General features: G+C 44.5%; 1 protein-coding gene across 5 annotated transcripts in view; it reads left to right on the top strand.

Moving 5' to 3' along the window:
• The first annotated feature begins 19,312 nt into the window (after window positions 1–19,312).
• MCTP2 (multiple C2 and transmembrane domain containing 2) overlaps window positions 19,313–23,905 on the top strand; it is a 124,625-nt gene continuing 120,032 nt past the window's right edge. For 3 of the 5 annotated variants that reach the window (XM_088656588.1, XM_035130470.3, XM_088656589.1), the window contains exon 1: window positions 19,313–19,542. The gene's annotated coding sequence lies outside the window, so the exon portion shown is untranslated. The remainder of the gene's footprint in view (window positions 19,543–23,905) is intronic. The other 2 variants (XM_088656587.1, XM_088656590.1) reach the window with 2 other exon arrangements.

The following is a 23,905-nucleotide window of genomic DNA, read 5'->3' as shown; positions in this document are numbered from 1 at the left end:
TGGCACTCATAAGGAAAAGTTCTGGGGTGATGACATAAAGCAAACTAAAAATGCTTTTGCAGTTCATCAGAAATATCTAGCAATATCAAGTTATAGGAAAAACTGGTGACACCAGTTTATAAATATATATTATAACAAGATGAATTTTAACAGGGAGAAATGTAAAGTACTACACTTGGGCAAAAAAATAATAATGAAAGGCACAAATACAGGATGGGAGACACCTGGCTTGAGAGCAGTACATGTGAAAAGGATCTAGGAGTCTTGGTAGACCACAAACTTGACATGAGTCAGCAGTGTGATGCAGCAGTTAAAAAAAGCCAATGCATCAATAGGAGTATAGCATCTAGATCAAGGGAAGTAATAGTACCACTGTATTCCGCTCTGGTCAGACCTCACCTGGAATACTGTGTCCAATTCTGGGCACCACAGTTCAAGAAGGATACTGACAAGCTGGAACGTGTCCAGAAGAGGGCAACCAAAATGGTCAAAGGCCTGGAAACGATGCCTTATGAGGAATGGCTTAGGGAACTGGGTATGTTTAGCCTGGAGAAGAGAAGGTTAAGGGGTGATATGAGAGCCATGTTCAAATATATTAAAGGATGCCATATAGAGGAGGGAGAAAGGTTGTTTTCTGCTGCTCCAGAGAAGCGGACACGGAGCAATGGATTCAAATTACAAGAAAGAAGATTCCACCTAAAGATTAGGAAGAACTTCCTGACAGTAAGAGCTGTTCGACAGTGGGACCTGCTGCCAAGGAGTGTGGTGGAGTCTCCTTCTTTGGGGGTCTTTAAGCGGAGGCTTGACAGGCATATGTCAAGAATGCTTTGATGGTGTTTCCTGCTTGGCAGGGGGTTGGACTGGAAGGCCCTTGTGGTCTCTTCCAACTCTATGATTCTATGGTGCTATTAACAGTAACCTTTCTAGCTGGTTAATTGATTCGGCAGCTTCCATGCCCATGACGTGTGATGCCCACATATGGATATAGGAGCCTGTCTCATTTAGACATCTCCAACATTGGCTACTGGCACCCGGATACATCTTGTTTGGCACCATTTTTGAGTGCATTGGACGTCAGGTTTTTGGGGAAACAGTGACCCTGAGGGTTAGGGCGCAATGGTCCACTACTCGGCAGTAGAGCACTTGTTTGGTGACTCTCAAAGTTGGGTGCCTACCAGGGATCTCGAACCTTTTCTCCACAATGGTCTTTTCATAATGCTCACACCCATAGTCTCTCTGCTGAATTATATTTCTTAAGAGAAAGAAGAGTCACGAAGCAATGCTGCCATCTCCTGGGCAAACGTCAGATGACTATTTGAAACATATTCAAGAGAACTACCGGTATTATAGGCCTCTTCACAGCAAACAGTGAAATTAATGGACATTATTAATGTAGGTCTGTTACTTCCACTGGATCTACTCTTGAGCAGAGCTTAGTTGGTGAAAACTCTCATACTTTCTTTAAAAAAAAACAGAATTAGATAATAAGTGTTGAGGGTGTGTTGATTTGGCACTTAAAACAGCCATGAGACTTCAATAGGGCCATACCACCATGGTTGTCTTCTCTATTTATGACTTTCCAGAGCTGCCTTCCATAACCTGTTGCTCTCCAGATGTTGGTGGACACCAGCTTCAACCATCCCTGGCCACCTGGAGGGCCAAAGGTTGGGGAAGGGTGTTCTAGGGCTCAAAGACAGAGGGCACGTAGCAGCACCCGTAGAAGTGACGAACGAGGAAATAGGAGAGACAGGGGTGGAGATACACTTGGGACAATGCCATTATCCAAGAGGTTGGGTTCTATAGCCTCTTTCTGTAATAAAAAAGGACGGTAAGAAAGTTTTCCTTGTCTTTATACTTTCCCGGGCAACCAGCCGGGAGCCGCTGACAGCATCCTAAGAGGCGTGTGTGTGTGTGTGTGTGTGTGTGTGTGTGTGTGTGTGTGTGTACAGGAATAGGAAGTTAGACTTGTTCAAATTAGACAGAGAAAGGGAAGCAACAAAGCTTTAATCCCTCGTGATAAGTTGCAGCTTCACCTACCGTCAAAGCAGACTAATGACTCCTTTGGTAGGCAAAACATATTAGATCTAACTACATGTATGTTGGCACCCCTCTAAAAACCCCTTTGTTGCACTGATATACCCTATGGTTTTCCTAGTAGTGATGTATGGAAGTGAGAGCTGGACCATATAGAAGGCTGATCGCTGAAGAATTGATGCTTTTGAATTATGGTGCTGGAGGAGACTCTTGAGAGTCCCATGGACTGCAAGAAGATCAAACCTATCCATTATGAAGGAAATCAGCCCTGAGTGCTCACTGGAAGGACAGATTGTGAAGCTGAGGCTCCAATACTTTGGCCACCTCATGAGAAGACAAGACTCCCTGGAAAAGACCCTGATATTGGTAAAGATTGAGGGCACAAGGAGAAGGGGACGACAGAGGACGAGATGGCTAGACAGTGTTCTTGAAGCTACGAACATGAGTTTGACCAAACTGCGGGAGGCAGTGGAAGACAGGAGTGCCTGGCGTGCTATGGTCCATGGGGTCACGAAGAGTCGGACACGACTAAACGACTAAACAACAACAACCCTCAGAAATACCACAACTCACATAAAACAGACCACCACAGCCAACCACAAAAGAAAACTATATCCTAGGCCAACCCCAACAACTCTCACCATCGAAGGAAAACAAATGCACAACAAAGAACCTGCACAACCGACGCTGACAACCCCCCCCCAAACACACTTTAAGTAAACTAGAAACATTGTCACACTACCCCCACCCCCTTCCCTTATCTACTGCTCTCCCCCTTTTCCTCCCCAATGTCTCAACAATTGAAACTGATCTGTAAAAATGCTATGAGAGACACTGCCCATGTCTTTGTAAACTGAGAAAACCTTTAATAAAAATAAATTAAAAAAAAAAAGAAATACCACAACTCTACACTAACCCACAGACTGGCATAGCTGTTTCCTTCTCACCCACCCCTTTTCCTACATTTGTTCATTCTGGTCCTTGCGGGTTCATGAGAGGTGATGGATTTATCTCTACATTGTTGAGAACTGGGAGGATAAGGACCCTGGCACCAATTTTCAGCTTTTCATTTCCCCCGCCTTCCCAGGCATTTGCCACAGAGGAAAAATAGCATCAGCTGAGATGGATTTTTAACTTCTCCTTTGTTAAATCACTCTGCTCAGGAGGATGAGGATTTCGCTGCAGCAGACTACTTCTTGTCAAGATAAATTCTTGTATAAGTCCAAGGCTGGACTCAAAATGAAGAGCCCCTGCATCCTAATCTATACAGTCATCCTTCTTTGCAGCTCAAAGCAGGAGTCCTACTCCAGCAATGTAGCTGAGAGGCTATGAAAGATGGACTTTACATCAACTGGAGATGTTTGTCAGGGTCAGTTTCAGAGGAACTTGGCATCTGACTGGGTTATTGGTGAAGCAATATGTAGATCACTGGCAGAAGAAATATTAGAAGTATTCTGTACTAGCAGGGAGTGCCTGGGTCTGCCTGGGAATTCAAGGAAGCAACAACAAAATAAATATTATTTTAAAATGGATGTACACACACATCTGTGCACACACACACGAACCCAGGACTCTGTTATGATCTGGGAGCACCTACTCTGGACCTGGTGGGGAGAGGAGACATATTTAATTAGAGTTAATCTTTATTCAAAATGGTGCCTGGCATCCAAACATAGACAAAGATCTAGAAACCCTTGTACCAACTTTGGTGTCAATTTGGTCCCACCAAATTGGGTAACAATATCTTCAGAGCAATCCAGATTGGTACAGGTTGGGCCCATTATCCTAAAAAATAGGCAAAATGATGGTAAAGTCACATTATGGTCTGCTATCTTGATTCAAAATGGTGCTTGGTGTCCAAAAGTCGATGAAGTCCACTGCCGCTGCCTTCAGAACCCTCATGCCGAGTTTGAAATCTGGCAAAGTCATCTCAAGGTCAGGCAAAAATCAGGCAAAGTCACCCCAAAGTCATGGGAGATGGTATCTCAGCATCAACAAAAAAACTGCCATCCTCCTCAAGTTTGGTGAAGATATCTTGAGAGGCATCCAAGCACATAGAGAACCAACAGACAAAGTCCTTACCAAAATATATAACAGGGAACTTGTATTTATGGGTAAATCTGTCCATTTTGGTTGCCCTCATTTTTCTAATCTTCAGTTCACTTCTCCATGTTTCCACATCAGTTTGCCGTATTGACACTAGCCAATCAGTGCTGTCTACAGATTGTTTTTTAAAAAGAACACACCTCAAAGGAGAGATGTTTCTGCAGTGTTTACACTGTACTATTCTCCTTGCATCCCACCACTGCTCTTATTTGTACCCTGTCCATCTGGCTGGGTTTCCATAATACATTCATTTTCACAGTGACTCCTTTCTATGGTTTTCCTGCAGAGAAGAGACCAGCCTTTTCATCTACATCTTGCAATCAGAAAGGAAGACCTTTCATTGCCTACAGACAGCCACCCAATCTTAAACAACTCCTCGCCCACAATAATACAACCACCAGACTTAACATGGACACTGGTACCAGAGCCTGCAATAAACTCAGATGGCAACTTTGCTGCCACATACACCCGGACAACACCATTACTGGGCCCAACAACATCAAACATACCATCTCAGGACTATTTAATTGCTCATCTTCTAACATTGTGTATGCCATCAAATGCCAACAGTGCCCTTCAGCTCTCTATATTGGACAAACAGGCCAAACCCTACGCCAAAGGATAAATGGACATAAATCTGACATCATGAATCACAAGACTGAGAAAACAGTAGGACAACACTTCAATCTCCCAGGACATTCTATACAAGATCTCAAAGTAGCGGTCTTATTACAAAAGAATTTCAGAAATAGACTGGAAAGAGAAGTTGCTGAATTGCAACTTCTTACCAAACTTAAAACCATGGAGAGACCTGGTCTGAATAGAGACATTGGATTCTTATCTCATTATACATGATAAAGCTATTTTTGGCCATCTCACCCCTTGCTTTTTCCTGCAAGACCAATTGCAGTCATTAACAGTCGTTAACAGTCGTCAACAGGTTTACCACTTCTATCAGCCAATCACCCATTCTCCCACCCTTCTGAGTAATACCCCTCCCCACCTTCTGACTATACATAAGGGTCTGGTGACTTCTGTTTCAGTGTATCTGAAGAAGTGTGCATGCACACAAAAGCTCAAACTTAGTTGGTCTCTAAGGTGCCACTGGAAGGAATTTTTTATTATTATCTTGCAATCAATCAATCAATCAATCAATACCCACAGAGTCAATTAGTTCACAAAGTGGGACATTGAATAATGCCACCCATGGCACTTCTTAACTGAATGAAATGAATTGTCTTTCCTAAAAAGAAAATCAATTGGTATTTTGTGTTGGGGTGGAAAGATTGCAATTTTTTGTGTGTGTGTGTGTGTAAATCTTTTCTTTTGGGGACTTTTCATCAAACTTTGCCATGTGCCGGGTTGATATGTGATGTGGCTTCCACCTTCTTTTGATATTGCATGAATCGCAAGGGAGTGATGAACTCCAGATAAAGAACAGGACCGTGGGGCTAAAAATGACTCACAGAGGGATCCATCTCAGTCAAAACATGACAGCCCCAGTGTACATCAGAACACAATGTTCTCTGCCGAGTTATTTTCTTGCTCCTGCAGTTTGCCACTGACACTTCCAAAGATATCCCTGGTCCTGTAAGAAGCAGACGTAGGTATACAGGATGTCCCATTTTAATGGATGAAAAGAAAAATTGCCAAAATTCCTTCTCGGTTGCAAAGAGTTGTCAATGGCTCTGACTACAGTTAGCATCGCAAACTGTATTTGAGAAGAGAATAATTTTAAGAAGGGAGAAATTTAAGAGAACACTGTAAACAACTAAAAACTTTGGCATGATATTAGTAATGCTTGCAATGTATGGAAAACTATGGGGAAATGGATTTTAAAAAAAACAAATTAGAGAAAACAAGATAAGCAGTTTGAAGAAAAAGATTGATGGTAACCATGGAAGAGTGGAGGGAAGTCAGAGGATTCAGGTAATCCTGAATGAAGAGGTGAATAATTTGTTTGAATTTAAATGTGTTATGTAAAATTTAATAAAAATGTATTTAGAAAAGGAAAGTGAAAAAGAAATAAAAAGAAAGCAATAACCATTGCAAATATCAATAGTGTTTGTGGCATCAATTTATAATGTGGACATGAGACGAATGAGCGAACACTGGCAATTTCCATGCGTGTTTCTGTTTTCATCAGAAGTTCTCCTGCATCCCTCCTCAAGACAAATTCCTTTAAACTTCTTCTGAGAAAAGAGACTCTCTCATTTTTCTTTGGAAAGTCTACAGAGTGGGAACCATCCTCCTTGGGAAAGAAGAGAGATGGGTTCACTCCTAAGGATGCAATCTAATTTGAGGCTGTCCTCCTACTACTGGACACTGTATGGCTTCTGAGGAACTGTGTCCAGTTAGGCGCAGACCTGATCTGAACCTTGAATGCATCAACTGGCTTCCTGCTATGACCACAAAAAGAATCATTTCCCACAAACGGTTGTGTTTTGCAACCGGCAAGCCACCTTGCAAAGTCCTTGCAGGCAGGACGTAAGGTCTGGGTGGCTCACCGGTTTGATCCGGCCTAGAAAACCCAGAGCCTTAAAAATAACTGTTTATGTTACTGTTTCCTTGTCAACTCGGAATTTCCTGGACTGTTTAGATTTTTTTTAAAAAAAGGTTTACATGGATAGCAGATTAGTTTGAAATTGTACTAAAAAAAGGCATATCAGAGAACAATGAGAATGGAGTGTGAAAAGTAAGCCTTTGATCTTCACTCAGACGTACACATGTTTGCATGAAAACTACCAAGTGACAAGTGTTTTCTTCTGGAACAGACAGGCAGGCTGCAGGGAAATGACACTGGCTTGTTTATATATGACTGGGAGATTCCTGTTACCCACACTGAGCTACAATTTTCAGTATTTCCTGGGAAGAGAAATTGACTGTTAAATCACTCTGATGAAAGATCGTCCCCTGTATAAGAGAGTTTCCTACAATGCCTATAGGCGCATGCTGATATCACACTTACCAAACATTCTTAAGTTTGTTTTGTTTTTAAAAAGCCCTTACGAAACATCTTTCTTCAGAACAGTTCAGGACCCTGTAGAAGAAACGAGTACAGTATGCAGGATGGAAAACGAGCGAGGTCCCAACCAAAACAGAGGGGCAACTTAAGTGGACAGAATATGCACAACTTGCAGACTTAACATAGAGAAGAAGAGAACAAGAGGAACATACTGTACTTTTAAAGAAGATTGGAAAACGTTTGTTGAATGTATGGAAAATAATTGCGTACGGCTGAAAGCGCTGGCAACATTGAGATAAATTCAACAGTGTAAATAAGTTTTGATGGATGCAATAATGGGAAACTGATTGGTATCGTTTTAATATGCAGGGATTTAAGATATGTAAAATGAACCATGGAAAGAGAAGAAGGGAAGTCATTGATATCTTAAGGATGTACAGTCAAACCTTGGTTTATGACTACCTTGGCGAGTGACCGCTTCGGTGAGCAACCGCCGTTGGCCCGGAAGTGTTTACTTCCGGGTTCCTTGGCGTCGGATGTGCAGACGCGATCTGCGCAGCTCACGCATGTGCAGAAGCGATCTGTGCAGCGTGCGCAGAAGTGCTCTATCGGTGCTTCGCGCACATGCAGAAGAAGAAGAAGAAGAAGAAGAAGAAGAAGAAGAAGAAGAAGAAGAAGAGTACTTTGGATTTGATATCCCGCTTTATCACTACCCGAAGGAGTCTCAAAGCGGCTAACAATCTCCTATACCCTCCTCCCCCACAACAGACACCCTGTGAGGTGGGTGGGGCTGAGAGACTTCAAAGAAGTGTGACTAGCCCAAGGTCACCCAGCAGCTGCATGTGGAGGAGCGGAGACGCGAACCCGGTTCCCCAGATTATGAGTCTACCACTCTTAACCACTACACCACACTGGCTCTCAGCGTGCCTTCTTTTTTTTTTATATAAATACTTTTTATTGATTTTCCTGTACAAACATAGTCAAAAAAGGAAAAGGAAAAGGAAATGGAAAGATATATGTACAACAAAGAGACAATATATGTAACTCATATAACATCATACCATTTTCAAATAGATTTAATATACTCTTTTAACATTTTGTCAATCTAATTTCATCTCTTGTTTGCTTCTATTCCCTTCCTTTTTAGAGTTCTACTCTTATTCTATTCAATTTAAGTCGACCTCCTCCTCTCTCTCTCTCTTGGTTTTATTCTTTCCATTATTCAAGTTTGGCGCTTTGTACGGTTTTTCCTGTCACCAGTTGACTTTCGTCTCAAACATAAGTTTATGACCAGGATTAAATTGGTTCCAATTACATTTTGTAATGCTAACCTACAGGCGTATCATATCTTACAGTACTCCTTCAGGTAATCTGCAAATTTTTCCCACTCTTTTTGGAACTTATGTTCCTTCTGATCCCTTATTCTTCCCGTTAGTCTCGCCAGCTCCAGATACTCTAGCATTTTCTCTCTCCAGTCTTCTATGGTCGGTATCTCACTCGTTTTCCACCTTTGTGCCAAGGCAACCCTCGCCGCCGTGGTGGCATACATGAAAAGTCTTTGGTCTTCTTTTTTAATGTTCCTACTCAAAATTCCTAATAATATTTCCTCAGGTTTTTTTGGGAATGTATATTTTAATAACCTTTTCAATTCATTATATATTTGTTCCCAATAGATCTTGATCTTTTCACATAGCTACCACATGTGGTAATAGTTTCCTTCTTTACTATTACACTTCCAGCATTTTTTGTTACTTGTTTTGTTAATTTTGGCTAATTTAACAGGCGTTAAATGCCATCTAAACATCATTTTCATGATGTTCTCCTTTAGAAGAGTGCAGGCCGTAAATTTAATCTGATGTTTCCATAGATTTTGCCATTGATCGATGTTGATATTGTGGCCAAAATCTATTGCCCATTTAATCATGCACTCTTTGGTAGCTTCGTCCTTTGTATGCCAGTCTAAAAGAAGATCGTACATTTTTGTTAACGATTTGTTTTTACCTTCCACTATTTCCTGAAATTTGGATTTACTGGTCTCAAATCCGTAGGTTTTGTTGTCTTTTTTGAACAAGTCTTGGATCTGGTAGTATTGCAACCACCCAATACCCCTTTCTTTCAATTGCTCATATGATTTTATTTTCCACCCTTCTTCCGATTCAACAAGTATATCCTCATAACATAGCCAATTCGGTTCCATGTTCGTTTTTTTTATAGTCAAGATTTCTGTTGGGGACAGCCACCTTGGAGTTTTTCTTTCCAATAAGTTCTTATTTCTTACCCATACTTCATACAGTGGCTTCCTAAACACATGAGATAGGAAGCCTCTGTGTGATTTGACTTTGTCCTGCCACAGGTAGCTGTGCCAAGTAAATCTATTGTTGAACCCTTCGAGGTCTAAAAGATCGGGGTCTTTTAAGGTTACCCATTCTTTCAACCAGACCATGCAGGAGGCCTCATAATATAGTTTGAGGTCTGGCAGCGCGAAGCCCCCTCTCTCCTTTTTGTCAATTAATATCTTATGTCTAATTCGTGGTGGCTTCCCCTGCCATATATATCTGGAGATCTCCTTCCTCCACTGCTCAAATGTGCCGACGCCCTTTATTACTGGTACCGTTTGGAACAGGAATAAAAGTCTTGGTAGTATGTTCATTTTCACTGTGGCTATCCTACCCCACAGTGAAAGATGCAAGTTTTTCCATGTTTCTAGATCTTTTTTAATGTCACTCCAGGTTTTAATATAGTTGTCATTATATAAGTTTATATTTTTCTCTCTCAGCGTGCCTTCAGCGAGCGACCGCTTCGGCGAGTGACTGCCTCCGTGGAACGGATTGCTGTCGCAAACCGAGGTACCTGTACCACTGTAAAATGAGTATCTGAAATTGTAAAACAGAAAATTTATTTAAAAAATTTATTTTAAAAAAAAAAACTCCAAAAAAGAATATAGTGTACAGGATGTAGGGAGATAAGCAGCTGGTTATCTCTCGCTTGGACTACTGCAATGCGCTGTATGTGGGGCTACCTTTGAATGTGACGCGGAAACTGCAACTAATCCAGAATGCAGCAGCTAGACTGGTGACTGGGAGCAGCTGCTGTGACCATATAACACCAGTCCTAAAGGATCTACACTGGCTCCTAGTGTGTTTATTTGTTGCTGGGAAAGGCAGTAGCTGAGTCGTAGGGTATCTGTAGATGGTCCTAGTTCAGTTTGCAGAATCTCCAGGCAGCACTGGGGGAAATATTGGGGAGCTGCTGCCAGTCAGTGCAGGCAATACTGAGTTAGTGGGGGCAGTGGTTTGACTTGGAATATACCAGAAGTGTCTGGAAAAAGGCCGCAGCTCAGTGGCAGATCACCTGCCTTGTATGCAGAAGGTGCCAGCTTCAATCCCCGGCATCATCAGATAGAGCTGAAACTCTAGACAGCTTCTGGCAGTCAGTGTGGGAAATGCTGTACTAGATAGGCCAGTAGTTTAGTGGTGGGGTGCCTGCTTAGCATGCAGAAGGAAGAGTGCTATTATGCTCAGACACTGCTTGCGGGATTCCAAAGAGTCATCTCTTCAGAGTTTTGAAATGAAAGCAAACAATGAGGAACTCCCTAACAACAAGGAGGTAGTTTGTGGTTGCAATGATTATTTACACTTCCTTATAAATATCAGGATTATTTACTCCAGAACTTCCATTATTCATATGTAAGAGAATTAACCATAGAGATAAATTTTGCTTAGCCTATTTTCAGAGCTCTGTTGTATTGCCATCATTTCAATGGTGTAGGACAGCCTTTGCCAACCTGGTGCCCTTTTTTGGAATATAGCTGTCATTGGCACCAGCCAGTACTATTGAAACTTGATTTGCCCCCCCCCCCCTTCCAGTAGGGCTGCCATACATCCAGATTTCCCCTAGTTTTCAAAGAAAGGCGGCACTTTGTCCTGGATCTTAGGCAAGTTAATTTTGGCTTTTTTGGTTTAAAAAATTTTCAGCAATTATGGCGCTTTTGTGGAAAAAAAGCTCAACAACTTTTGGGGTGTCCTGGTTTTTACTTTCCATCTCAGCTCTGACGTTTCTAAGCCACTCTTAGAAGGGGGATGAAAATGCTTTAAAAAGCAAATAAAGACTCAACGGCGTGCCACAAGGACTTCCCAGCTGCTCCTGGGCCAGGGACCAGAAAACATCAACTGCCTGTGGTCAAAACAGGACCATTAAGATGGATGGGATTCCTGCTGCAGAACTGCCCAGGACTGGGGGAAGGACCAGGGCTCAGTGCTAGAGCATCTGCTTTGCATGCAGAAGGTCCAAGTTTCAGCCCTCAGCATCTTCAGGTAGGGCTTGCCAGAAACCCTGGAGAACATACGAGCCCTGTTGGGAGGGATGTCCAGCCCATGAGGCAAGGTGAGGCTACTGTCTCAGGTGGCAGGATCCACAGGGCAGTAGGTCCCAATGTAGATCTTTATTCAGGGCTGGCCCACCCATGGGGAGGGGAGGCAACTGCCTCAGGCGGTAGGATCTACAGGGACAGCAGATGCTGATGTCAATCTTTCTTCTCATCCCCTTGTATCTGATGTAGATCTTCCTTCACCCCTTCTTCACCAGTGGGGAGAGTGGTGCCATTTGGGGGCCTGCCTCAGGTGCCTAAATGTCTTGAGCTGGCCCTGTTTGATCAGCCGGTGTCCGATCCAGTCCAGCGTTCTGTACTCATCTTGGCCGAGCAGATGCCCCAATGAGAAGCCCACAAGCAGGATCTGAACACAACATCACTCCCACCCCTTCCTGTGCTTTCCACCGACTAGGATTCAGAAGCAACTGGCAGAGCTGCTGGCAGACAATGTAGACAATATTGAGCTGTATGGATCAAGGCTGCTTCTTAAGAAGAAGATTTGTTGCAGGTAGTTCTCCTGAATCAGGCAGGCGATTCTCTCTCCCTTGGCTGATGCTTCATGTCAGAACCGCCCAACTTTGTGTTCTAATCTAATCTAGCTGGAGACTTGATCAACAGGAGTTATGAGGAGGTGTCACGTGCTCTGCATCCTGCATTATCCTTCTGGAGGAGCTGCCTTTGGCAAACAGGAGAACACAAACACTTTTACGGGGCACAGAAAAGAAAGAAAAGAAAAGGCCTGTGGTCTCAGCTGTCTTTCTTCAGCAGGTGCAGAAATATTCCCTATTTGTGCACTGCTGTCACCCAATTGTATTTCCAGCCAGGCATAAATGGTGTCCCTTTCCTGTTTGGATTGTTCCAGGAGCACACGCTGTACATTGTCAGGACTGATGGGCAGCGCAAAGCAGCGAGCTGTGTGCAGAAGCCATCACTTTGGGAATCAATGGTGTGTAAGTAACTGCAGCTGGTAGGTAGCACAAGATCAACAGAATGGGCCTGCCAGGGTAGAGACTAGATTGGCTTGGCTTGTGTCCAGGACAACCTTAACCATGCATCATCAGGGCTGTGTGCAAGGACCAGGATGGAATGTGACTCAGTGTGTATTCCTGCGAGTGCAGAAAACAAACCCCAAGGGTATCGGGTGCAGAATCAGCATCCTGGGCATCTCTGCTCCCATTTATTGTAAAATAAGTTTCTAGTCCTTATTAAGATATGCTTGGAAGTGGGGAGTGAGAGGAGAATTTCAATTCAGTGCGTATTTAAAGACGAACCTATCACATTTTTGGAAATGATATGCAATCTGGAAACATGGCCATCCTTCGAAAATATTTTCTCTGAATTTTGCAGTGCAGTTCTTCACCCAAGTAAATGCATAGACTAAGCTAAAGGGCAGCTGGTTTGCAACCAGTGCTTTGGGTCTTTCCGGCACCTTAATCCAAAATGTGTGTTGATTTTGGCTGTATTCTGAAACAACAACAACAACTATTATTATTATTATTATTATTATTATTATTATTATTATTATTATTATACATCACCCATCTGGGTGGTTTCCGGCAAAATATAAAAACATAATAAAATATCAAACATTAAAAACTTCCCTATACTGTTAAGAGTCCAGGTTCCCGGCTTGATAACACAGTAAACGTACGTAATTAAAAGGGAGGATTTATTGCAAAAAACCAAGCAGTTATCTTGGACAGCTCTAGCAAGCCTCTGGCCCCCATCACTCAGTTGACCCTTCTGAGGAGTTCTTCCTGTGTTGACAGAAGAGATTGGACCTTCAACCTTTACATTTCTTATTTTGCTTCCTGTCTAGCAGCCTTCCTATATGCCTACGCCTTGGACTTATTTGGTCAGCTGCAGCTGTCTCTGTGGCTTTCCACACCTGTTTGGGATGCCGGGGAGCTTTGGCTGTGTTCCAGCCTGCTCTCCATTCCTCCCTTATCAGCCAGCTGTCCAAGGTTAGGGGGAATTGACGCTGGCAGCTGCGGGCTCTCCTGTGCTGGTGTGAAAGCCCAGCCTCCCTGTTCCTGACTGCACTCTGCAGCCAACTGCGAGATTACACTTTGAGCTGGTGTGTTCATGACATATACAGGGCAGCCTTCAGATGTCTTCTAAAAATGGTGTAGTTCTTTATCTCCTTGACATCTGAAGGGAGTGTGTTCCATAGGGAGGGTGCTACCACTAAGAAGGCCCTCTGCCTGGTTCCCTGTAATTTCACTTCTCTCAGTGAGGGAACAGCAAAAGAACCTTGGCGGGACATCAGTGTTTGAGCTAAGTGATGGGGGTGGAGATGTTCCTCCAGGCCTAGGCCATTCAAAGCTTTAAAGGTCAGTACCAACACTTTGAAACGTTCTGGGAGCCAATGTAGGTCTTTCAGGACCAGTGCTATATGGTCTCGGCAGCCACTCCCAATCACCCGTCTAGCTGCCACATTCTGGATTAGTTGTGGTTTCCGAGCCACCTTCAAAGGTACCCCCATATAGAGTGCATTGCAGTAGTCCAAGTGGGAGATAACCAGAGCATGTATCACAATGGTGAGACAATCTGTGGACGGGAAGGGTCTCAGTTAGCATACCAGATGGAGCTGGTAGACAGCTGCCCTGGACACAGGGCATTGAGAGTCGGCTGTCTGCTGTGATGTGTGCACCTGTGTCACTTAATTTGATCCTTTACAGTTTCAAGCACTCCCCACCCCGATTGTTGTTTTAAATTTCTATGTATAAGTTCATAAAATAAAGAAGAAAAGCAAACAGATGAGACCTAAAGTGTGCATAAAAATGCACATATTCATGAAAGTGATACATAAAAATGCATTCCATCAGGGAAATATGTTTTGCGAAAATGTGTGCATTGGGCAAAAATGCATACAAAATGTGTATTAGGAGAAAATAAAATGTGCCCTAAAATACAGAATTTTTTTTCACAAGAAATGAAGATTGGAAAAATGAGAAACTAAGAGAAATCTACATGGACAGATTTATTTTCACTGTTGTTATTTTTTTTAAATGATAATATTTATTAGTTGCCTTACTCATAAAAATGACTCAAAGCAACTAAGAGCCATCCATCTCTACTTGTAAGTGTGTGGGAGGGGGGGTGCAATGCTCCCTAAAATCTCCCAAGCCAGAAGTTGCTGTATCAAAACTCCCAGTTGTATAAAAGGCCATTCCTATTTTGCTGCTTGTCATGGCCGATGATTAGCAAAACTTGAATTATGCAACAGAATAGGATGAATCCTGCCAATCTCCTTCATTTATATAACTTTATGAGGTTGCAGGATTCAGGTTTTTTCCTGGTGCAGCACTGGAGTTTTATCTTTCTAAAAAGCTACAAAACAGGGAGCCCCAGAAACAGCAGGTGGAATATAATAATAATAATAATAATAATAATAATAATAATAATAATAATAATAATATATTACTTATACCTCACCCATCTGGCTGGGTTTCCCGGCCATTCTGGGCTGCTTCCAACAGGAGTTTAAAATGGGATACAAGGAGTTATGAGTCAATTGTGTCAGGAATAGTGTTGTCTCACAGTTGGCATTTGTTGCCATGGATGTGACAAGGCCCAGAACAAACCCTGGGGAAGGGGAAGAGGCTTGAGAGAGGCACACTGTTTCTCTTGCTCGTTTCCTGACCCCGACAAGAAACAGCCTGCAGAGCAATTTGCAGAGGAGGGTCATGCAATGGCACACATTTCCTGCAAAACTTTTCTGTGTTCTTCTTTTGTGATAGTTAAACAGAATCTCAATGTTTCAAAGCAACTCTCCCTGCTCATACTGGTAAATCAGCTAACACTGCAATCTTGCAATATCAAAATCAAGGGTGGACTCTTTGAAATGGACTAAGTTCCTGGGTGTAGCCAGGATTTTTTTCAGGGGGGCAGAACCTCAGTCTGCTATGCATTTTTATTGATTTTGGGGGGCAGACCCCTCCTTGCCCCCTGGCCATGCCCTTGAATTACTTACGTTCATCAACTTAAATGGATCTACTCTGCATAGAACTTAGTTGGATCATGCAATGTAATCAGGTCAGTGGGGCTTACTCCCAGATAAGTATGGATAGGAGGCCAGCTAGAGAGCCCTGGGAAGCCTTCCTTTGAAGCCCTAGGCCCAGAGTTCCCCACCCGTGGTATATATAATTAAATCTGCCTCCTAGGCAAATATTTAATCTCATTCTTCCAATTCACACAACATTGAGCTGAGGGTTATATTACCAAGACAAAACGTGAGCCCAAAGTCCGGCGGACACAAAGGTTTATAAGTTCAGTGATGTTTGCATTAAGTAGGAGGTTTATTTGGCTACCCAGAAAATAGGATGTATTATAAAAAAGCAAGCAAAGGTAGCAGGAATTTATCGTGTGCTGTTGGCGGGAGGAGGAAAAGGAAGTGAAGTCTTTGTAGTGTACTCATAGCTGAAAGAAAAAGTGGAATTTCATTTATTTAGGGCAGCCCTACGTCTGGATTGGCCGGGACACCAGCCTGGCTTTCCTTTTCTATCTTGCACATTCGCTGTAACATCTGGGCTTGCCGAGGCATGTGATCTGTCCTGAGCCTACTCCAGCTGAGGGATCACACACCACCTCCCCGAGCTAGCGAGCCCCACCTGGGCTGTGGGTCCTGGCCTGCCTTAGCCTCTTAGAGCGCACCTCCCGCAATCCTGCAACCAGAATAATTCAACCAAAATAACCGAACCCAGTGAGGTCCATTGCTGTGAAGTGAATTGATGGGGGGGGGGGAGATTTCAACTCTCCCATCTCCTGCACCAGCTGCCAGCTACACGCTGTGTTTATGCCTCAAGCTAGGTTTGCCATATTTTGAAGAGCACAAAAAAGAGGACACGTTTGCCATTTTTCCAATCCTAAATTCAGCGTACTCTTCCTCCTCCTCTCCCTGCCTCATTCTGTTCTTCTTTATCCCCCCAAAAGAAGTACTGTATTTCCCTTCTCTTTTCTTCAAAACCATTGTTTATGTCAACTGTGGGCTTTCCCACGGTTTCTTGTGATGATGCAGCAACAATCCCAGAACTCTAGCTGTCACCAACTTTCCTTTCCTTTGAAAAGCTTCTTGAGTTCTATTCCCGTTTGCTGTTGTTTTTCGGAGTGGTGGCCAATATGTCCTTGCAATAAATAAAACGAAATATTAGCTAGAAAGACTTTCTGTAATGCCATGTCTGTGGAAGAGAGGGGACTTGTGTTGCTCAGTTCTGGTGACGTCATGGGCACCGTGCAATAGTTGCTCGTTCTATTTGCACAGCCACTGTCCACACATAACTCACAATCACATGAAAAGCATTAGCCAGAAATGGGCTGAAAGGCAGATTTATTTCCCCAATGACACAGATTAGTGTTTTGAGTAGAGGGTTGAATTATATTTCCCCACAATAGCAGTGCTTGCATAGAGGTAGGGCATCTGGGTTTATGGCACAGTCAGTGCTTGCAAAGACTGATCGTTTTGATAAGCCCCAAGAGGGACTAGGCTACATCCTCCAGCAGTTTGTTGTGTGCCATCTGCATGCTCATTCATTTGCTCATTCATTAACACAGACTTCAATTTCCTGGTGGATTGTGCCATGGCCAATGAGGGTGGTGTTGCTCAGAGTGAACCCACTGAAATTATGACTGTTACGTCATTAATCTCAGTGGCTTAAAGGGTAAAGGGACCCCTGACCATTAGGTCCAGTTGTGAGCGATTCTGGGGTTGCGGCGCTCATCTCACTTTATTGGCCAAGGGAGCCGGTGTACAGCTTCCAGGTCATGTGGCCAGCATGACTAAGCTACTTCTGGTGAACCAGAGCAGCGCACGGAAACGCTGTTTACCTTCCCGCCGGAGCGGTACCTATTTATCTACTTGCACTTTGACGTGCTAGGTTGGCAGGAGCAGGGATCAAGCAATGGGAGCTCACAACGTTGCGGGAATTCGAACCGCCGACCTTCTGATTGGCAAGCCCTAGGCTCTGTGATTTAGACCACAGCAGCGCCACCCGCATCCCTATTTCAGTGGTTTAACTGTGAGTAAAACTAAGCTGAACGCCAACCTCTAATTTTGGGAGGACAATTTGGGGCACCCCACCACCACCCCGTCCCTCCCCCCACTTACCTTTGAGCAGTCTTCTTCCTCCTTGGGAGTGTTGGAAGATGCGGTGGAGGCTGGTGCAAAACCCTGCAAAACTGGCATCGGTTTGCAGTGAATCGGAAAATGTTGGGTTTTTGATTACCCCTTGACCCCCTGTTTTGAGTGGCTATTGCTCCATTTGTGGGGCGTTGCAAAACTCGGGGTTTTCGCTGCGAAACCCTGCAAAACCTTTGCCAACGTTTGGCACCAGTTTGGAGCAAATCAGATAATGTTGGGTTCTGGGTTCCCCTTTGACCCCTGGGTTTGAGGGGCTGTTCCTCCATTTGTTGGGCACTGAAAAATGTGGGGTGTATCACTGCAAAACCTTTGCCAAAGTTTGGAGCGAATCAGACCATGTTGAGTTGGGGGGCACCAACTACAAACCTGGGTTTGCTGTATTAATTACTTCATTTGTGGGGCAGTGCAAAACACGGGTTTTTTGCTGCAAAACACTGCAAAACTTTGGCACCAGTTTTGAGAGGATCTCAGATTTTGGGGTTTATAGTTCATGAAGCCGAGAAGTGTGTTTACTGGGTAAAAAGAAAGAGTTCCTAGAGCTAGCAGTGCAGAGGGACTCAAGTGGAGATGAAATTCCCACAGGGGGCTTCCAGACAGGAACATAATGCAGTGTGGTGTAGTGATTAGATATCGCCTTGCCCATATATGTCCACTCAAGTGTTTCGATCTGCCAAACTGGCACGACCAACGATCTAACTGCAGCTCTTTAAGTCAGTTGAAGTTTCTCGGCATTTTTCAAAGGCAGCCCCACATGGAGCACATTACAGTAAACCAAATGGGATGGAACTAAGGTGTGTATCACATAGCCAAATCAGTCATCTCAAGGAACAGGTGCTGTTGGTGCACTCACTGTGCAATTGCACTCCTGGTCACTGCAGAGAGAGATCTGGGCATCCAGGCACAGGGCTGGGTCCAGAAACACACCCAAACTGTCAACCTGTGTCTTCAAGGGGAGTATTACCCCCATCCAGCACAGGTTGAATCCCTATTCCCTGTTCTGCCTTCTGACTGACGAAGAATACCCCTGTCTTGTCTAGATTAAGTTTCAATTTGTTCATCCTATCCAGTCCATTACTGATGACAGACACCAGTTTAGAACCCAGACAGCTTCCTTGGTTTAGTTGGAAAGCAGAAATAGAGCGGGGTGTCACCAGCATATTGGTAACAGCAACACAAAACCCGGAAACTTGCTTATATGGAATTGTATTCCCCCTCCGCCCCGCTTACAAATTAGATTGTTTTATACTGCTTCTATTGCTGATGCTTTTAATGTGAAATTTTTTGGGACGTGATTCACAAAGAGGATCCAGTAAACAAATGGGAGGGCACAGTGTTGGCTGCCCCTGGCCTAGGGCCAGGCTGCAGTTGCAGCGTGGGATAGGGGAAAAAAGAAGAGAGACCAGCACTCTGCACATGCTCGCGTTCCCTTAACTTATGGTTTATTTAAAGAAAGAAAGGGCGGGGCCAAGAAGGGGCGTGGTTAAACAGGGGTAGTGGGTCGGGATTCCAAGCCCAAATCCAGGGTGGGTCGGGATTCCAAGCCCAAATCCAGTTGCGTAAGAGTTTCTCCGCCCACCTTTAAAAAGCCTTCACGTGTAACTCATTTATTGCCAACTAATTTCCCGGCAAGGCGCAACTTTTTCAGGACGGACGCCCATCTCTCCCAATCCACGGAGGGAAGGAAGGTGTGTGTGAGAGAGAGAGTCGGGGACAGGAGGAGACTCCCGATTGCGTCCTCTTCTTCCCGTTCCCCTACTTGGGGCTGCGCTCCGGCGCTGGTAGAGCCGTCTCGGCCCGGCTCCTCCCCTGGAGTGTCAGAGGCGGCGGCGGCGGCGAACCGCTGGAGGGAGGGTGCAGCAGCCGGAGGAGGAAGCAGCTGCGTAGGCGAAGGCGATTTTCCCCTCGGAGGAGCCGCGCGCTGGACAGCAGGTAAGGTTGGAGAGGCGCGCCGCGCGTCAGGAGTCTGCGTTTTCAGGGACGGAGAGGCAGGTACCGGAGGGGTTGGTGGATGGTGCAGTTCCCCCCGCTGGAAGGGAAGAACCTTTTAAAGCGGGGTGGGTGGAAGGGAGCTTGGAATTGGAGGTCGCCGTCCGCAGTTTGGGCGCTTGGGAAAGTAGAGAATGGGCGCCTCTGGAGCAGCGAAGAGGCGCATGTGGCCGTCGAGATGTTGTGGGACACAGGCGGATGCGCTCACCTTTCCTGCTGCCCCTTTTCAACTTGTTGAGGAGGTTGACCGTGAGGAGAAAGAAGAACGCTCCTTATATGCTACCGGTAGTCACTCACCACGCTGCCAAAATCTCATCTTCCTTGGAGGTAGATTCTTTATCTCAGGGTTGTGGGTTCGAGCCCCAGGTTGGGCAAAGATTCCTGCATTGCAGGGGTTGGACTAAATGGCCCTCGTGGTCCTTTCCAGCCTTGCAGTTGTATGATTCTAAGTCAGTCTACTGTTGCATCCCTACAGCCGGACTTAGTTGGGCTGCCATCCTCCTTACCCCACTCACCTGAAACTGGTTGGGCTTTACTTCTGAGTAGGCATGATTTTGGATTGGACTGTTAGGATTGCTGGGGAAATGGTCTCGCCTCCTCTAAGCCTGGTGCCCTCTAGATGTGGCTAGACCACAACTCCAGCCCCAACTATCATGGCCTGTTTTCAGGGGTGATGGTGGTCAAGTCCAAAGACATCTGGAGGGGGGGGAAGGCTTTTCTAAGCAAATGAGATACATTGAGAGAGAGAGGGAATGAACACGCAGTCTACTTAAACATAGAGAGTTCTTTGGCATTTACATCCAGGTTAGGGGGTACAGGAAATGCCCCCCCACATCAAGGTACAAAATACTTAAGGCCTGTCAAATACCAAAAGTGCCTCCCTCAGTACAAATAACAAATAAACAATTACCAAATTGCTGTCATTTTGTGATGCCCAAAATCACCTGCCCAATGGTAGAGTTGGCAGTCCAAGAACTGAGTAAACTTTTGAACCAGACTCCCCGCTCCCCTCCCCGCCACCATTTATTAAAGTACAGCTCAATAAGCAGATAAATGCTTATCTCCATTATGTTTTGACTGTGTGCCGATTTCTGTAGATCTGTTTTAATCATGTCTGTCAAAGATTGTGCCAGGCTGTTCTGGTCCGATGGTAACTCTACCGATCTACATAACTGCTGACTGCCATGGTCTAATCAATACAGGGAAGAGAACAAGAAAATTAGACCACCAAACCCCATCCTGAGTCCCCAGAACCTTAGTCAAAATTGCAGATCCTTGTGAGAATACACATGTGACTCATCACATCGCCACAATAGTTAAGAGATGAGGGTGGAAGCCTACCCCCCTCTATAATTTGAGCACTGGCTTGGTGGTGGGTGGGGAGCAGCCTCTCCAAAACCTGTGGCCTGTTTTTTTTTTCTGCTGGAGAGAACTGTACATCTCAAGGACTCCCCCCCGCTCTTTAAGTTGGTGCACCAGAAATAGCTGTGACATGGAGAAGCTTCCTCTAGCTTTCCCCCTCTTTAAACAACCCGCTGGCTGTGCTGATGGATTTATTGGTGCAGGAACACGTAAGCAGAAAGCTGGAGGCTAATTTCTGGGATCACAGCCTCTGCCGTTTTCTGAGAGGACTCATCTATTAGACGGTCCAGAATTGCATTTAGGCTTAGAACAGTTTGTTTAATTTAATTAAAAAAGACTCACAAGTGGAGACTCACAAGGATAACTTAAAAATAAGTGAACAATGAAAGAACAGATCTTTAAAACAAACTGAGTCAGATAAAACAAAGATCATATCTAATCTAATCAAAGATTTGGCAAAATAGAATAAAAAAGCCTTTAATTAAAAGCCACTAATGCTGAGATGGAGAAACTCAGGCCTGCTGATCAGATGTGGCCCTCCATTCCTTTCTGTCTGGCCCTGGAGCTTTCTCCAGGCCATACACCTCATTGGCCTTGCTTCTCACCCTGAGAATTTCTTCCTGATTGGACAGTGCCCTTGAAATCTTAAATGCCTCTTGCTTGCCTTGATAAGGGGTGTGTGTGTGGCAGCAGCGTGTGAGTATGTGTAGAAACTAGCTTCTTGTTCAATAGCAAAATTTACCTTGGTTGTTTTGCCCACTTTTATGCCCACCCCTGGCATGTGGCCCTGGAAGGTTGCCCAGAAGAGAATGTGGCCCTCTGTTCAAAAATGTTTCCCTATCAGGAAAGGAGCTGAATGAACCTCTCTGGGGAAGTACTGTAGTTTCACAGCTTGGGTGCTGCAACTGAAAAGGCCCTGTGCCACATCCCAGCCAGCCACACCTCTGATGGGAGTGAGATCGAAAGCAAGAGCTCTTTACAGTGAAGATGGTGGCTGGGCTGGTTGATGAAGGCGAAGACAGCTCTTCCAATATCTTGGTCCCAAACTGGTAGACAAATAGGGTTGCCATCATTTACCAGCTTGACTCCTGTGCTTATAATAGTAACCCAAGACATAGAAATTCAGCAGGTGGAACTTTCTCCATCAGTTTATCTCCGTGCCAGAAAATGCTTCACTTTCTGAATGGTTTTTTTGTTAGGCAACGGTCAAAGGCAGGTCTTTTTACTATCTTTTGTACGGTTGCCAATCAAGAACACCCACCCTCCTAGCATGTTCTCAAGTTTTTTTTTTTATATAACAGCGTGATCTGCAGAAACCATAAGATGAAATGCTGGAAGGGCATGAAAACCTTACCACCTTTGCTGCAAGTTTAACTACTGTCTGAAGGCTGTTGAACACTTGGCAACCCCTGCTGGGTAGTTGTGCCATTTGGGTTTTGCTCCCCCCAGGCCCCTTGCCTGCTGACATCAAACTTTCTGAAGAGTTGGTGCTAACACCTCATTCAGGCTGAAACCTCATTTGCATTGACTCACATTGAGTTTAATGTGTGAGTTAAGGTGGGGATATGCATGGTGTGGTTTCTGTGGTTCTTTCAACGATCACAGAAGACGACTTGTGCTGAAGGACAAAAGTAGTGTTTTCGACCACTCTGTTTCAGTTGTTTAATGCTCCAAGTAGCTTGCAGCGCAGAGGCAAGAGGTGTGTCATTGGAGCCAGAGGTTTTTGTGAGCAATTTATTCTTCTGGATAAACTAAGCCTCCTCCCCAACCAGCCTCCCCACATGGCATATTATGTGATTTCAGTTATATGGTCAGGCTGTGCCTCTAGTGTGACCATGGAATTGTTTGAGAATCTGTATGAATGTGTGTGTTGGGGGCGTTGCTTCCTGAGTTGTTCCTCCCAAGCCAACCTGTACCCAGAAAGCTTTTTGTGGAAGGGTCAGGGGGCTAACAGGAATGGGGAACCTCTGGTCCTCCAGCTGTTGCTGCACTCCAGCTCCCATCATCCCCAGCCAGCATGGTCAATGCTCAAGGGGGGTGGGAGTTGAAGTCCAACAGCATATGGAAGGCTGCATATGGGCACAGCCATTGCAAGGTGATGCAGAACTTTGGAAGAAAAGTGAACTACTGTAGTACATTCAGGAAAGGAAATTTTTTAATGCTTCCTTCATTCACCCAGTGTCTTTGCCCTCATTGGGTAAAAAACAGTGAAAGGTAATCTACCTGCTGGAAAATAAAGCAGAAAAAGTGGGATGTGAAATGGAAATTTCCCATGCATCTTTGACTTCCGCCAAGAGTGCTCCTGTTCAGGGTTTCAGCCAGCCAGTGAACCACCCAGCTCTTTCCCCCAATATTTCATTCCACCATCACCTTGCTGTACAGTTTTGTGCTTTTCTTATTCAACTGACACTCAGCACCTCATAGATACTCAGTATTAGCCTGTGTACTTGAGTATTGAGTATAAGATGGCTATCATCTTCTGGGATTCTCCTTTTATCCAGACTCCTCTCAGTCTCCTCTTATCTAGGCTAAACATATCCACTCCCTCAACTGTTCCTCATAAGGCTTGGTTTTCAGATCCTTGAACATCTTGGTCGCCTTCCTCTGGACACATTCCAGCTTGTCAACATCCTTCTTAGATTGTGGTGCCCAGAACTGAACAGCATTCAAGGTATGGTCTGACCAAGACAGAATAGAGTGGTACTATTACTTCCCTTGATCTGGACACTATACTTCTGTTGATGCAACCTAGAAGAACATTAGCTTCCCCCCCTTTTTTTTTGCTGCTGCATCACACTGTTGACTCATGTTAAGCTTGCGGTCTACTAAGACCCCAAATCCTTTTCACATGTACTGCTGGCAAGCCAGGTGTCCCTCATTTTATATTTGTATAGTGGGTTATTCCTGCCTAAGTGCAGAACCTTACATTTGTTCCTATTGAAAT

This window comes from Zootoca vivipara, chromosome 13, assembly GCF_965207765.1.
Source record: "Zootoca vivipara chromosome 13, rZooViv2.hap1.1, whole genome shotgun sequence".
Classification (NCBI taxonomy): domain Eukaryota; kingdom Metazoa; phylum Chordata; class Lepidosauria; order Squamata; family Lacertidae; genus Zootoca; species Zootoca vivipara.
Note: the sequence above shows the minus strand (reverse complement) of the source record. Positions and strands in the feature narration are given on the sequence as shown.